General features: G+C 38.2%; 1 pseudogene; it reads left to right on the top strand.

The window, feature by feature from the left end:
• The first annotated feature begins 10,384 nt into the window (after window positions 1-10,384).
• LOC143408057 (proteasome subunit alpha type-5 pseudogene) lies at window positions 10,385-10,899 on the top strand (annotated as a pseudogene).
• Window positions 10,900-14,610: the final 3,711 nt, after the last annotated feature.

The following is a 14,610-nucleotide window of genomic DNA, read 5'->3' as shown; positions in this document are numbered from 1 at the left end:
CAAGTCTTCCGATTCCTGTGCTTCAACAAGGACCCATTGGTCTGAATTCTTCATGTTCAATCCCAACCTAAAATTATAATTTGGGGTCCATCTTTGAAACATTCAAAATTGAAATTCCTAGAAAAATCAGAACAGAAAATGTTCATTTGAGATGCTATAAAAAAACATACCTTAGACTGAATAATTTCTAAACAACAGAAGTTTACTATTTACTCTGTAGCCTGGGAAGTCCAAGATCAAGTCATGAGCAAATTTGACATCTGATGAGTGCCCATTCCTCATAGATATCACCTTCTATGTTCCTTACAGTGCAGAAAAGGCAAACAAGGCCTCTCTGGCCTCTTATATAGGGCATTAATCCTATTCATAAGGGCTCATCCAGGCTCATCCAGTCTCATGACCTTGTCACCTCCCAAAGGGCCTACCTCTTAATACTATTGCATTGGGGCTTAGGTGTCAACATATGGATTGAGGGGTTATATATATTTGGCCATATAACATTCCCATCCCAATTCCTTGCCCTCTTTCAATGTCCCCTCCCTCTAGTAAACCTAAGTGTGCTCATTCCCCAATTCCAAGATGGAGACAGCCACTTTTTTCCAGAAGAAAGCAAAGTAACAGGTGGGCAGTAGATGTTGATCTTCCCCTCCCAGTTCTTTACATCATGTTAAAACAGAAAGTGGGTTTGCTCATGATGTTTATATAGTACACTTGAATGTCTTTGTTGGTCTGATTTTGCAGTGCTAGGGATCAAACCCAGGCTTCTCACATGCTAGGCTAGAATGTAGCTTTTATAGACATGAATATACAGTCACTTGCTGTGGTTCTGGTCAACTAGTTGCTCAGCTACCTTGTCGCAGGCGGTAGAGATGCAGAATCAACACACAGACTCCGGGAGCTGGTGAGAGAACTGGCTGGAGACCCACCTCAGGTCGTTGTCCAGTAGCTCAGTTTATTTTTGGAATGCATACAATTGTTATAGGGTTTGAGTGGGGCGTGCCCATCAATCATACACAAGCAAGACAGTATCCATAAGTCAATCATCTTATGCCTAATGTAACCGCACTATGAGGATGCTCTAAATATTGCTATTATCAGGAAGGGTCTTTGTCCCTAGGGGAGCAGGTTTCTAAGTTAGAAGTTCCATGCCTGAAGCTCCTTGCTATCAGTTTCCTGGCCTGGCAGCTTGGCAACGCTAACCACAAGGCTAAGGATGTGGTTTCACTAACTGCTCACTAGACCAGAACATCCCATTCTGTTCCTATCAGGAACAGGCGTTCTTATCAGATGTGAACAAGTGTAGATTCTTCAAGCACTCCGAGCTGCTCATAGCTGCTAGCTGCTAGCTGTAAACTGAAAGTTATTCCAACAGTCAGTTCTCTATATCCATAGGTTCCACACCTGCAGATTCACCCCAAATCAAGGTGCAGTCAGGCCTATGATGGTTTCACCTTTACTGAACACATACAAACTTTTTTATTGTCATGATGCCCTAAACAATGCAGTATAACAACTATTTACATAGGATTTACATTGTATCAGGTATTATAAGTAATTAGAGATGATTTAAAGTATATGGAACGTTGCATGCAAATACTACACTACTTTAGATAAGGGACTTATCATAGTGGATTCTGGTATACTCAAGGGTCCTAAAACCAATCCCTTAGAAATACCAAGGTATGATTGCATATTGCTTTTCTTTCTTTTTTTTTAATAGAAATGAAAGGTAGAATTTTTCTGGAGACATTAAGAATCATGTAACCAAGAAAAAAGTTGAACTTTGCTTTTACTAAATAATGCACTCTAGAAGTGGGCTATGTTAAAATTATCTCAGATGCTATGCTTTTGGGTAAAACTGTCTGTTGCAAAGTGAACAGTGGCCTTCAAATCAGGTGATTATTTCCCATAACTTTTAAATAAATAACTTCCTTATTTAAAAAACAATATCAAAAATTTCAAAGCCAAAAGCACAAAATCTACATGCCTACCAACTAGTAACCACTATTAATTAACATGTTGGCTTCTAACCTCCTAGATTTTTTCTGTATTGACAACTGTTATAAAAATGAAACCATCCAGTGTTTATTGTTTTTTAACAATTTTACCAATAAACCATATATAGGCGACATTTTCACAGAATTAGGTATTCTTCTAAAACACATAGATAAGTGCCACAAAATATTTTATTGTTGACCTCATGTGGAAATGCACTAAATCTAAGGACCAATAATCTGAGGATAATAATAAATTGTTTTTTTAAATGAATGTGCCTTAATTTTAATTTTTTACCAAACCTTTTATTGCCTTTCTCTTTTTCTCGTTTCTTCCCCTTCCTTCCTCCCTGCCTCCCCACCTCACCATAAACAATAATAAACATAACACCCTTGTAGCTAAATCTTCATATCTCGTTTTTTCGTTCACATAAGTTTCCACAAGTGTAATTGCTAGATCATGGGGAATGTACTGTGCTTTTTTTTTTTTTTTTAACACATTGTCTCTGCTTTTCTCCTGAATTTTTTTAGAAATCAGCAAGAGTTCTACACAGCCCTTTTCAGTGATGTGTGCAATTTACATGCATATCCCTTCTAGTTTATAGTGACTGATCTCATTATATTAAGAAGCAGATGTCAAGCACAAGTGTAATTAGTTTTTTTAAAAAAATCAGAGTCATTGTAACTCTTATGCTGACAGCTTCAGTCACTTCCAGTTCACAAAAATTATATCACAAAATGAAGCTATTTCATAGTAATATTTTACATAGTAAAATCAAAAAGGAGCAAATTTTTGTGCAAAGCAATGTGGAGAACTATCTTATTCTTAAATCTAAAGCCAATAATCTGCAGATACAGACAACAACAGGAATGAATCTCATAGGCATTATTTTAAGCAAAAGAAGACAGAGCCTCATGAATACATAGTTATGATTCCATTTATGTAAAATTCAAGGATAAGCATAACTTATAGAGAAAGATGAGATTCAGAATGCTGGTTACCTCATGGGGTCAGGGAAGATATCATTGGTTAGAAATTAGCCCAAAACAACCTTGCTGTGTCCTGGAGATACCTGTTGATCTAGAAAACAGTTACATAGGTGTATGCTGAAAAGTCTTGAAGTGTACATGTAAAATATTGAACCATACACTTTACACTTAAAATTTGTGTATTTTTACTTTATATATTTTACAATTGTATGTTATAAGTCAATTTGTGTGTGTGTGTGTGTGTGTGTGTGTGTGTGTTGGAATTAAACCTAGGACCTCAAGCATGTTAAGCACATGCTCCACCACAGAACTACATCCATAGACCATGCTTAATATTTTTAAAACAAAAATATTTAAGGTATAAATCAATGGTTTATATTTTAGTTTATATTTTATTTTTCCAGGGATGCATAAAAGAATACCACAAAATGGGTAGCTAAAAACAACAAAATGTTATCTGGAGGCTCAAAGTCCAAAATCAAGTTTTCAGTTCCCTCTAAAATCTGGGGTGGAACCCTTCCTTAACTCTTCCTACCATTTTATAAGGCATTTCAAATAAATAACTGCACAACTCAATAATCTCCATGTGATTTGCTAACCATCTTTTGTGTGTCTTGGTTTATAGACACATCACTCCTATAGCCCATCTTCATATGATCATATTCTTATAAGGACACAGTCATATTGGATTAAGGGTTCACCCTATTTCCATGTGACCTCATCTAATTAAATCTACAATAACCCTATATTCTGAAGTCCTGACATATTTGGGGGGATAAGATTTAACCAATAACATTTTATAATCTCGTGCTTAAGTTCTCTCTCAAAAGTCTGAGTTCTGCAAAAGGAACCAAAAGCAAGAAAGTAGCTTCTTGGATATATACCAGTCAACAGTGAACAGACTGCAAGGAGATCATCAGGACAGCAGAACTGTTCCTAGTTTCCAGAATATGTATCAAGAGGGAGGAAAGACACTTGGAAAAAAATCACACCAGGGAAATTTTAAGATATCAAGAGATAGCACACTTAAGTAGGAAGGTAGTGTATTACTTCTGGAATCTTACTCTACATTATGCTCGTTGTTTTCCCAGTACCCAGCCAGTTGGCCACCTCAAAGGAAGGTTTTGGCAGGGCCGAAAACAGAATTAAAGAATGTGCCTCTCTAAGTTTTGTGTTCCAGACTAGAGAGATTAGGGATGTAGACACAACGTCTTGGGCAAAGATTTGAAAGGCGGATATTAACTCTGTCTATTAGATGTAAGAAGGATTCTGTCAGCCTTGGATCAGAAGATAAACGAGGAGAGGGTCTTGTTTTCTTATTTCCAGCAGAGCCACTTGAGGGAAGGGTTTAGATACCAGAATGGGAATAATTACAGTAGAAGAGACCAGGGACAACCTCACAGATACTTCTGTGTCTCAAGTGTGGCCTGTGGTGTGGCATCAACAGTTAGAGCTTCAGGGACCATGTGGACTGCCAAGAGTCACCATAACAGGGATCTACAAAAGCCTTTACCTAATACACAGTGAAAAAGAAAAAAAAAGTGATGCATTAACTTTATAACTAAATCTGACATAATTCATCCCCATTTATAAGACATTTCGAATAAATAAATGCACAAATCAGAAAAATACATCCTTCATCAGATCAGACATTCTAATTTTTGATTGAGACATCATAATCATCTAAAAAGTCCAACAAAAAGAAAAATTATTCAATGGTTCTAAGGTCATCAAGAGGGACCATGTCCTAGACCATTTTGTGTTGTTATAACAAAATACCTGAAGTTGGGTGCTTTATAGAAAAAGGTTTATTTAGCTCACAGTTTGGGAAGTTGAAAGTCCAAGATGGAGCAGCTAACTAAAGTACTTTTAGAAGCAGGAATACATATACATCTTTATACAAATTAATGCTGTATTTAACATTAATGTCTGTGTTCATTTGATGTGTTCTTTGTTCAGTAAATTCTACTCACCCATTTTAGGACCAATATATATTCTGTCTTTCCCCTAAATTTTTAGATGACTCTAATTTCTGATTCTTTCCCCTAAATTTTTAGATGACCCTAATTTCTGATTCTAAGTTTGGAAAGTCTGATACGACAAGGGAGATTTTTTTTCTGATTTATGAATATATATATATGTGTGTGTTTATAGTCTCATAAATGAGAATCAATTATGTTAGATTTAGTTGGAGTTATTTGTTATATTGAAAAGAATAAAATTATATGAAATTGGGTCCAGGCTAAAAAAAAAAAAGAAAATTCCAGGACATAGGGTCATCATACTAGGAAAACGGGGTTTGGGAGATGAGTGAGCAGAAGTCCTCTGGAAACTGTCCCTTGCTTCTGGCAGTGCAGGAATTCACTTTAGGAAAATTGATCATTCAGAGTGCAGGGTCCAGCTCTGAATCATGTGCCAAGGAAGACCTAACTGTCATCTGGTGATGATAATGAAAACAGAACGATTCCACAGACTGAAGCAAAGCATTTGCTGGGATCCAATTTCCTCTAACTGCATTCATACAGTCCCTGATCTGCTGTCAGCAGTTCCCTACGTGCCCCCTCTGTCCTAAGCACACTTGTGCTGTTCCGTGGATGTCTGGAGTTTCTTTCCAACAGACAACTTTTTTGCATGTTTGTCGATTCTGTTAGTTCCATCTTATGCCTTGCATCTTAAATTAATTCATCAGCAGGAGAACATTTTGGCCAGAGCAAGATAGTGAATATTTCCATTTCTAAATTGCAGGAAATCATACAAAAATTAAATGTGATTTCCATTCAGTGATGTCTCTCCACTTCTGCATTTAATTTTTTAAATAAAGAATAAATAAACTTAAAAAAGAATAAGTAAGCTGATTTCTTGAGGGTAAAATCATGACCCTCATAACTTTTAGTTAGGAGGTAATCATTTAAAAATAATTGAAATATATCATTTAAACCCAATAAAGTTGATCTGACAACATCTAATAAGACATGTTTTATGTGTATGTGGATGAGGAACTTGAGTCACAAAGAGCTTATGACCATTTTTATCAAACTTGAATATGTATCAGAATCATGTAGGACACATGTTAACAAATGAAACTCCTTGACTCCAGCATCTGAGATGATTTTCAGTGGGTCTGCAGGGAAGGACCAGGAATCTGCATGTGGAGTATATAATATGCATATTTAACAATCACCCCGGGTGATTCTGAAGCAGGTGATATCCATAATGTACTGTGAAAATACAATGAAACCCTCCCTGGAATCCCAGAGATAGGAATGACAGAGTCTCAGCTCAGACTTTCAACAATGAGAAGAGATCTAAGAAAGGTAGTTGAGAGGTGAGAAAGGGCAAAGAGAGAGGTGCAAAGAAGGGCAGGCAGAGTGCAAGGAAGGCAGGAGAGGTGTAAGGAAGTCAGGGGAGGCACAAGGAAGGCATCCTGTGCCTGCCTTTGGCCTGACTCTCCCTCCCTACTCTTCCCCTCACTGTCAGGCTACCTCCACTTGCTCTGAAAGCCTTCTAAGTTAATGATTATAGCAGAATTAAAGTCTGTATTTTAAGTTGACAACTGTTTAATAATTTTTCATTACTTTATTAACACAATAATTGTACCTAATAATGGGGTTCAATGTGATAGTTCTGCACATGCATATGGCATACGCGGGCCAAATCCAAACCCCTGTATCACCAACTCTCTTCCCTCTGGTAATCACTAGCCTGTATTCAGGTTGACATTCTTTTAAATGGAATCAAAACTCAAATGGCACAAGGCAAAATATACTCCAAAATAGAGTTAGATGATTTAGACCTCAAAATAAATATTAGATACTTTATTATCTTCATTTCAGAAAAGATTGAAATGAGGCTATAGTTAATGTGTCTAACACCATATAGCAAGAAAAAACAAGAGCCATACTCCATACAACCCTCCTCCTTACCTAAAAATGCAGATATGATGGCTCAGCTCTTCTTACCTGAAACTTTTTTTACCACCAAATACATCCAAGTTGTCTCCTAAACCTTTCATTAGTTGGTCAGTGATATTTATTTCACAGCCACAGGATGTAGGAGGTAAAATACAGAAACTAACACAAAGATCCAGCATCTTCTGTGTTCTTGGGCCGCAGAGGGCCTTTCATTTGTACTACTTTACTGCTCCACTTCTTTAGGGAAACATCTGCCTTTCTGAACAGAGTTAACAGTGGGTTATAATAAAACATCTTCAACATTGTTTCCTGGATATATCTGGTTTTTCCAAAGAGCAATATGGTCTAGGGAGTATCTAGGGAGTATGGTAGGTTAAATAGTGACCCTCCTAAATCCATGTGTTGTATCCCTTACCCCAGTGTGACTGTATTTGGAGACAGTGGCTTTAAGGGAGTAATTGTAGTTAAATAAGTCATGAGCAGAGAGTCTTAATCCTATGGAACTGATTGTCCTTATCACCAGAGATCCCCTCACCTCCCTCCATGCACACATAGAGATGGGCCATGTGCAGGCATAATGAGAAGGTGATAGTCTGCAAGCAGGCAGAGAGGTCTCACCAGAAACTGAATTTGTTGGCCCATGGATCTTGAACTTGCAGGCTCCAGTACCATTAGGAAAAAATACCTTCTGTTTAAGCCACTTTGCTGTGGCATTTTATTACTGCAGCCCTACAAACTAATACAAAGTGATATTTAACTCATGCTAAAAGCAGAACCAGGAATCCTCTTGGAAAATAGAATTTTCATTTGCAACGTATTGAGCCCCACTGCAAAATTTGGAGCCCTTGAACTGAATTGTGAGGGACATACTCAGTAAACCTAATATGTAACATCCTCTCTAGAGCTAACCCTACTACCCTCCTTCACTACCTCAGTGACAACCCCTTTTTAATTGGTACAAAAAGGCTATTAGAAAGAAGTGGGAATTTTCCAGAAGTCTGAGGTCACAGCCTATGGAGAACATTTTGGCTTTTTTCACTCCTTCCTGAGAGGCAGATAAAAGATGCTTGTCAAATGTAGTTCTACCAGCACTCTGTGGTCTCCTGGGTATCTCCTAAATACTTTCTAGCAGTTTACCAGGTCTTAAACCATCCAACCCAAATCCTAAAACATTTATCATCTTCTGCTGCATTGATATTTGCATTGATGGTGCAAAAGCAATAGAAAGTAAAATCACTAGTGCACAAATACAAATCAAGGCAGAGGCACTAAGTTACCCCCACCTCCACACACTCACAGGAAGAGGGAAAAGGGGTTTATATGAGAATGTCCTGATAAAACAATAAAGATTATTTTGAACATCTTCAATGAGCAACATTTTTTTAAAATATTCTACGAGAAAATAGGAAGTACATTGTATAGTAAGTGCCATGTTTCTTCAGGGAAAGAACTGTATGATGGAGCTATGAGTTGTAGTTACTGTTTTCTTTCTTTCTTTTTTTTTTTGTATCACAATTCTTATTACATGTAATTACTATTTTTCAGGAATACTGCATTCATTTTTTATTGCAAAAATAACAAACTGACATGAACATGATGGCTTAAATCAACCAAAATGGATTATCAGACATTTTTGAAGGTCAGAAGTCCAACCTGGGTCTCATGAGGCTAAAATCAGTGTATCGGCAGGACTTGTTCTTCTAGAGTCTCCAGGATCAGATGGTTCATTCCTTACTTTTTCCATCTTCTGAAGGCTTCCTAAATACCTTGGCTCATTCCCAGCTTCCTCCTTCTTTAAAGACAGAAGCATAGCATCCTCAAATCTACTACCTCTCACATTTACCAATAAGGACTCTGGTTATTACAACAGGCCAACCCAGGTAAACCAGTATAATATCCCTCTCTTTAAAAAAAAAAAAAATCCTTAACTGAACTTTATCTGAATGACCCTTTTGTCATGTGAGGTAGACATACTAATGGGTTCCAGATTAGGAAATCAACATTATTCTGCTCATTACAAACACCATTTTCACTTAAAAGAATGAAAAATAGACAATCTATAGTTGTTCAGACTTGGGTTATTACCAAATGTTTCCAAAGTAACAAAATAAACCTATAACTTTTAGGAAAACAGCTCATAATTTGTGTTACCAAAGATAAAAATTCAAGTTTTCAAGGGAAGTTTGGGGAAATCTGTGTCACCACAATGAACTTGACAGCTTCTTGATCCTCAAAGACTTTTCTAATGAGATTAGCAGTATGATCTTTTTTTTAGACATGAAATGTGTCCACAACTGAAGTATCTGAGTAATTAAACATTTTTCTAATGATCACTGTGTGATATTGCAAAATCAAGCCTAGATAAAAGATTACTCAACATGTCAATGGGCTAATGGATTTGGATATGACTGAGTGTGAAATGTTCACAGTGCAGCTTTAGATTCTACATTGTAACCAACACTACTTGTTAAATTTTGATGTAATAGTGAAAAATTAAGCCATCATTTGAAAGGCTATCAAAATATACCTCCCTTTCTAATTGTGTACCTATGTTGGGCTGTATTTTCTTTGTAAACCTTAATGTTAAAATTTCACAGCAAATTGAAAGCAGAATAACTTGAGAATCTAGTTATTACTTAGTAAGTCAGATATGAAGGATATTTTCAAAAATGAAAGTTAGTGCTGCTCTTCTCTCTCTGACTTTGGAGACATATAGTTATTTTTTATTTAAAAATTGTTGTATTTTGCCAGATGCAGTGGCATGTACCTGTAACCTCAGCAGCTCAGAAGGCTGAGTCAGGAGAATTGCAAGTTCAAAGCCAACCTCAACAACTTAGCAAGAACTTCAGCAACTTAGTGAGGCCGTATCTCAAAATAAAAAGTAAAACAGGGCTGTGGATGTGGCTCAGTGGTTAAGCATGCTGGGTTCAATTCCTGGTACCAAAAAATAAATAAGACCTGGGGTCGTAGGTTGTAGTTCAGTGGTAGAGTGCTTGCCTAGCATGTGTAAGGCACTGGGTTCAATCCTCACCACCAGATAAAAATAAATAAAATAAAGGTATTATGTTCATCTACAACTAATAAAAAAAATGAAAGAAGGAAAAACTTTTGCTGGGATCCCCTCTCCCTGGGAATAAGGCAGTGAGAAGATGATTCTAGTTGTATTTTTCAGTCACTTGGCCCCATCATTTGGACTCCCATTGGTGATCTCTATCTATCCTATCATCTCCTCTGTATTCTATGGGCATGGGATTGAGTCGGCATTGCTGGAGTCATGTTGGTTCTCCCCATGTAGCCACTTCCACCTCCTCCTGCCTTTGTGGTGTTTCTCACCCAGGATGAGTATGACAAGGACATGAGTAACTGGTCCTCTAAAGGAAGATGATTTCAAGTGGACAGTTAGGCCACACAGCTATGTTTTACAGCCTCTGAGATCCAAACACCAAAAGATGTGTCTCTTCTACAAAGGAAAGAATTAACTCCCCACTCATGGAACCCAGAAGCATTGAGGAAATTGTAGAGATTGATGCTCAGATAAGGTGTGCCATGAGTGGGCTAATTGCTAATGCTGACTTTAGTTGATGAGGTCATAGTGGAATCACAGGACCATTGATTCACGTATGGTGAGACAATGACATCGGAGCGTGACCCAGGCTGTTTTCAGACTGGCACTGTAGTCTGGAGAACAGGCAGATCCAGCTATGCCTCATCTTTTTGGAACAGAATTGTTATTTGAAGCAGCTAATGAAAAGGGGCCCAGCTATTTCATATAGATCATCTGAAACCTTTGCACAGTGTGATGCTCCAACAACTGGCTCTTCTGAGGTTGCCCAGAGCTCCTTGCAAGAAGTTTACAAGTCTATGGCACTAAAAGAAATCATCAAATCTTTTCATCCTCAAACAAATAATGGACAAGAAACTAAATGCAATTAACATAGTAGTCTCAGTACAGTTTCCACATGTTCCCAAATAAAAAACTTAAAGAGGTTACCAAGGACATTTAAGGAAGCATAATGCTCAGAATTTCTCTGAAACAATTTCAGTTCTCCTAATTACCCTTAAGTTTTATTTCCACCTCCTAGTCCTTGGAAAAATCTCCTGTGCATGTGCATTTTTTTTTTTTGATGTCTATATATAAAAACAATTCTGAAATAGAAAATTTTATTTCTTAATAGACAAAAAATAATTTAATATGGAATAAGCATGCTATTGCTATTTGAAAAGAAAAATGATTCTTTTTTTCAATTTCTCAGTTTTAATTTTTAATATAGCTAATACTGATAGCTAAACATATGTAAACAAAAGCTCTTTGGAGTCATCAATAATTTTTAAGACTGTAAAATAGACCTGAGACCAAAAACAATGAATCTACCCTCTGGCTACCAAAGCAGGAAACAGAACGGAGGAGATGATACATAGAAATCAGCCACAGGGAGCCTGAATGATGGTGCCAAATGACTGAGAAATACAGCTAGAATCATCTTCTCACTGACCTGTCCCCAGGGAGAGGAGATCCCAGCAAAAGGCAACTGGGAGGGGAGGCGCTGCAGTCAGGGCACGGTGCAGTGACAGCCCCAGGGAACCCTGAGAGGACTTTATCACATGCCCCTGGGAGCACCACCACTGTTGACATCTGCATAGAGAAGGCATCAGAGCTTGCTCAGAAGGAGCTTAAAACCCCAGCACAACAAACAAAGAGCCTGAAGAGGCAGAGACCAACAGGAGAAGAGGGAGGATCCTGGATCCTATTAGGACTATCATCCTAAGGACCATGTTAGTTAAAAACCACAAATGCAGAGCTGATGTAGGAAATGTAAAAAAGTGCGTTGCTAGCCACAGAGGGGTGCTAGGGGTGTGAGGGGTGCAAGGGGTGCGCATAGAGCAATCACTAATATTGCAATGGCCCATTTCTTTGCCACAAACTCTGATGTTATATGAAGGTCACCAGAGCTTCTGAGTTCTTTCAATCTAAATAAAGATTACTGATTGGAAAATCTTATGACCCATGTTTCTCTTGATCCTTTTTCCTGGAATACCTGACTCTGGCAGTTAATATCTTAGCCATTTAGGGTGGCTTTTCTAAAGAATTTAGAATGCCAGGCAAAGGTAAAGAAAACAGAAGGCCAGTTTGCAAAGGACAAGTTAACCCATTAGACAGCTTCAATCCCAGAGGAAGCCCCAAAGTGAAAAAGTGTATGGGATTAAAGGCAAGACCAAGACCTACCTTCTGCATCAGGTCTGCATCAGGTCCCTCCGGCTACGAATCTGGCTGGTAAGAGAGACTGAAACTTTAAAACTGGAACTTTAACCTCGACAGATTCTTAGTACTCAAAAAATGTGGAAAGTTATTGAATCTATCCAAGCATCTTGAGGGAATCTGTTAGCAAGTGGATGTGAAGTTGGGAAACTGTACCTATGATCATCCTTACTTCTGACACCAATTGCACAGTTCAGGGGTCCTTCAGACCACCGTCACTTCTGGCACCAATTGCAGGTTTTAACCACCCTTAGATTCGAAATTCACTAGACAGATTCACAGAACCCATGAATGCTGTTGTATTTATCATTACCGTTTACTGTAATGAAATGATATAGATCAAAATCAGTCAAAAGAAGAGATGTATGGGGCAGAGATCCAGGAAAATTTCATGCACAGAGCTTCTAGTTGTCCTTCTCCAGTGGAGTCATGAACACTGTTAACTTTCCCAACAGCACTGTGGGAAAATACACAATATTGCAAACAGGGAGGCTCACCCAAGCCTTGGTGTCCAGAGTCGTTATTGAGGCTCTGGAACACAGAGATGACTGCATGCTCGCAAGGTAGACTGCAGACTCCAGACTTCTAGAGACTGAGCTGATACCACATGACCCTAGGCTCCCACTTTAAATCACATTGTTAAGACAACCTTGAGTGGATCCCAGGAAAACAAAGGCACTTTTATCAGGCAGGATATTCCAAAAACATAGAAATTACTTCCCAGGTGTAGAGGGCAAAGGCCTGGCCCCTCTTTGGGCAAAGTTAAATTCTCTCCCTCACAGTGGGAAAGACATTCAACTTAATGAAGCAAGATGAGTGGTAAAAATTAAGATAATTTTACGTTTGTGCTCTTCCCACAGACCACAAGGATGTGGCCTTCAACCTTCCTACCCATGACCTGAACTTCCCTCCCCTGAGTGCCTGTGGACACTGGAGTAAGTGATTATCCATCTGTGTGTGGGCTGCACTTACCCCTCCCCATTTGACAACAGAAAAAATCCAGGCAAAATTGAGTAGGAATTTACACAAAACTAAATAAATACAACTCCAACATGACATTCACTCACTTTGATTAACAGATTCTTCCTAAAATTCAAATATACCAGGAAAGTTAGGAAATTGGTATCTGTCATTCAAGTTTCTGTTTAGATTTATCTTACTGCTTTTCAGTGTGAAAGCTAGATTAAAATGGCTGTTTGTGGGAAATAGAGATTATAAAATGGTGAGTCATGGAAGCCTTCTCATTCAAGCAGGTAGGTCCTTGAAGCACTTCATTGCTAGCTTTTCTTACTAGTGGTATCCCAAACTACCAGAATTCCACAAGAGCTACATAGAAAATGACACTTCTCAAGTGATTAACATTTAGAAGTGTCTATCGGGAGTATCCTATTGAGAAGGATTCTGAAACCATACATTGACTCTGTTTGAAAAAGTGTGGTGATCTATGAGTAAGGTTGGTTGTGGCTGTGGGCAATGAAATTGTCTCATCCTGATCTAATCCTTTTACCTCAGATCCAAATGCTGCTCTTGAAGGAAGCTGAACCACTTGAAGACCATCAAACTAAACACTTTGGCTCTTTGTTCTTGCACCCACTCACTGGCCAATCCAGCCATTCCATCCAAGATTCCCTCTTGATGATAATGTTTAACTCCTTGTGACCCCAGAGACTATGCATCATCCAGCAAGCACCACTGACTCTAAGGTCCAGGGTAACAATCGCTTCCTCACAGTTGTATTCAGTTCCAGTTCCTCAGCATGTTCTAAATACCCAGACCCAAAGAGGAGATGACGGAGGTTGGACTTAATTTCTCTATAGCAATGCTATGCAGGCACCTCTACTCCCAGGAACTAGAAGCATTAATTTTTACCTCCAAGTTTCTGATCATAACACCTTGCATCATCTTAGCCAACATTTGGCTGTTCGTTATGTGCTAGGCAGTGAGCCAAGTACCTATTATGTTCATGTTAACTTTGTAGGCTGCATATGATTATCTGCCACATTTTACAGAGGAAGTAACTAAGGGGTGAGGAGGTTCAGTAACTTGCTCAAGGTTAAGCAAAATTTCAACAAGTAAATCCAGAGATTTTACTCTAAATATTACACATACCTTACATCTTACAAAAGGTTCCACACCCAGTACTGCTCTGTGCTTAAAATCATATCGATTACATATTCTATTCTAAAATAAACCTAGGTGTGTTTTACTATAAAGAAAAGCATATTATTTCGCAGACATCCTAGTAAAAATTGATATTCCCATAAGAGATGACATGTTTATCCTGAGGCTTCATGTTTTCCCTTGGAGTATGAAAGTGCACTGAGGAAAATAACACCACTGCTTTGGATTTTGCTCTACCTCTACCTAATGATAAAATGTGTAAACTCGGAAAGCTACATTATTCTTCATACAAGTTTCCTACATGCAAGACTGTGAACTATGGAGTATAGGGTTTAAA

Source organism: Callospermophilus lateralis, chromosome 10 (assembly GCF_048772815.1).
Source record: "Callospermophilus lateralis isolate mCalLat2 chromosome 10, mCalLat2.hap1, whole genome shotgun sequence".
Lineage (NCBI taxonomy): Eukaryota > Metazoa > Chordata > Mammalia > Rodentia > Sciuridae > Callospermophilus > Callospermophilus lateralis.
This window is presented reverse-complemented; position numbering and strand designations above follow the sequence as displayed.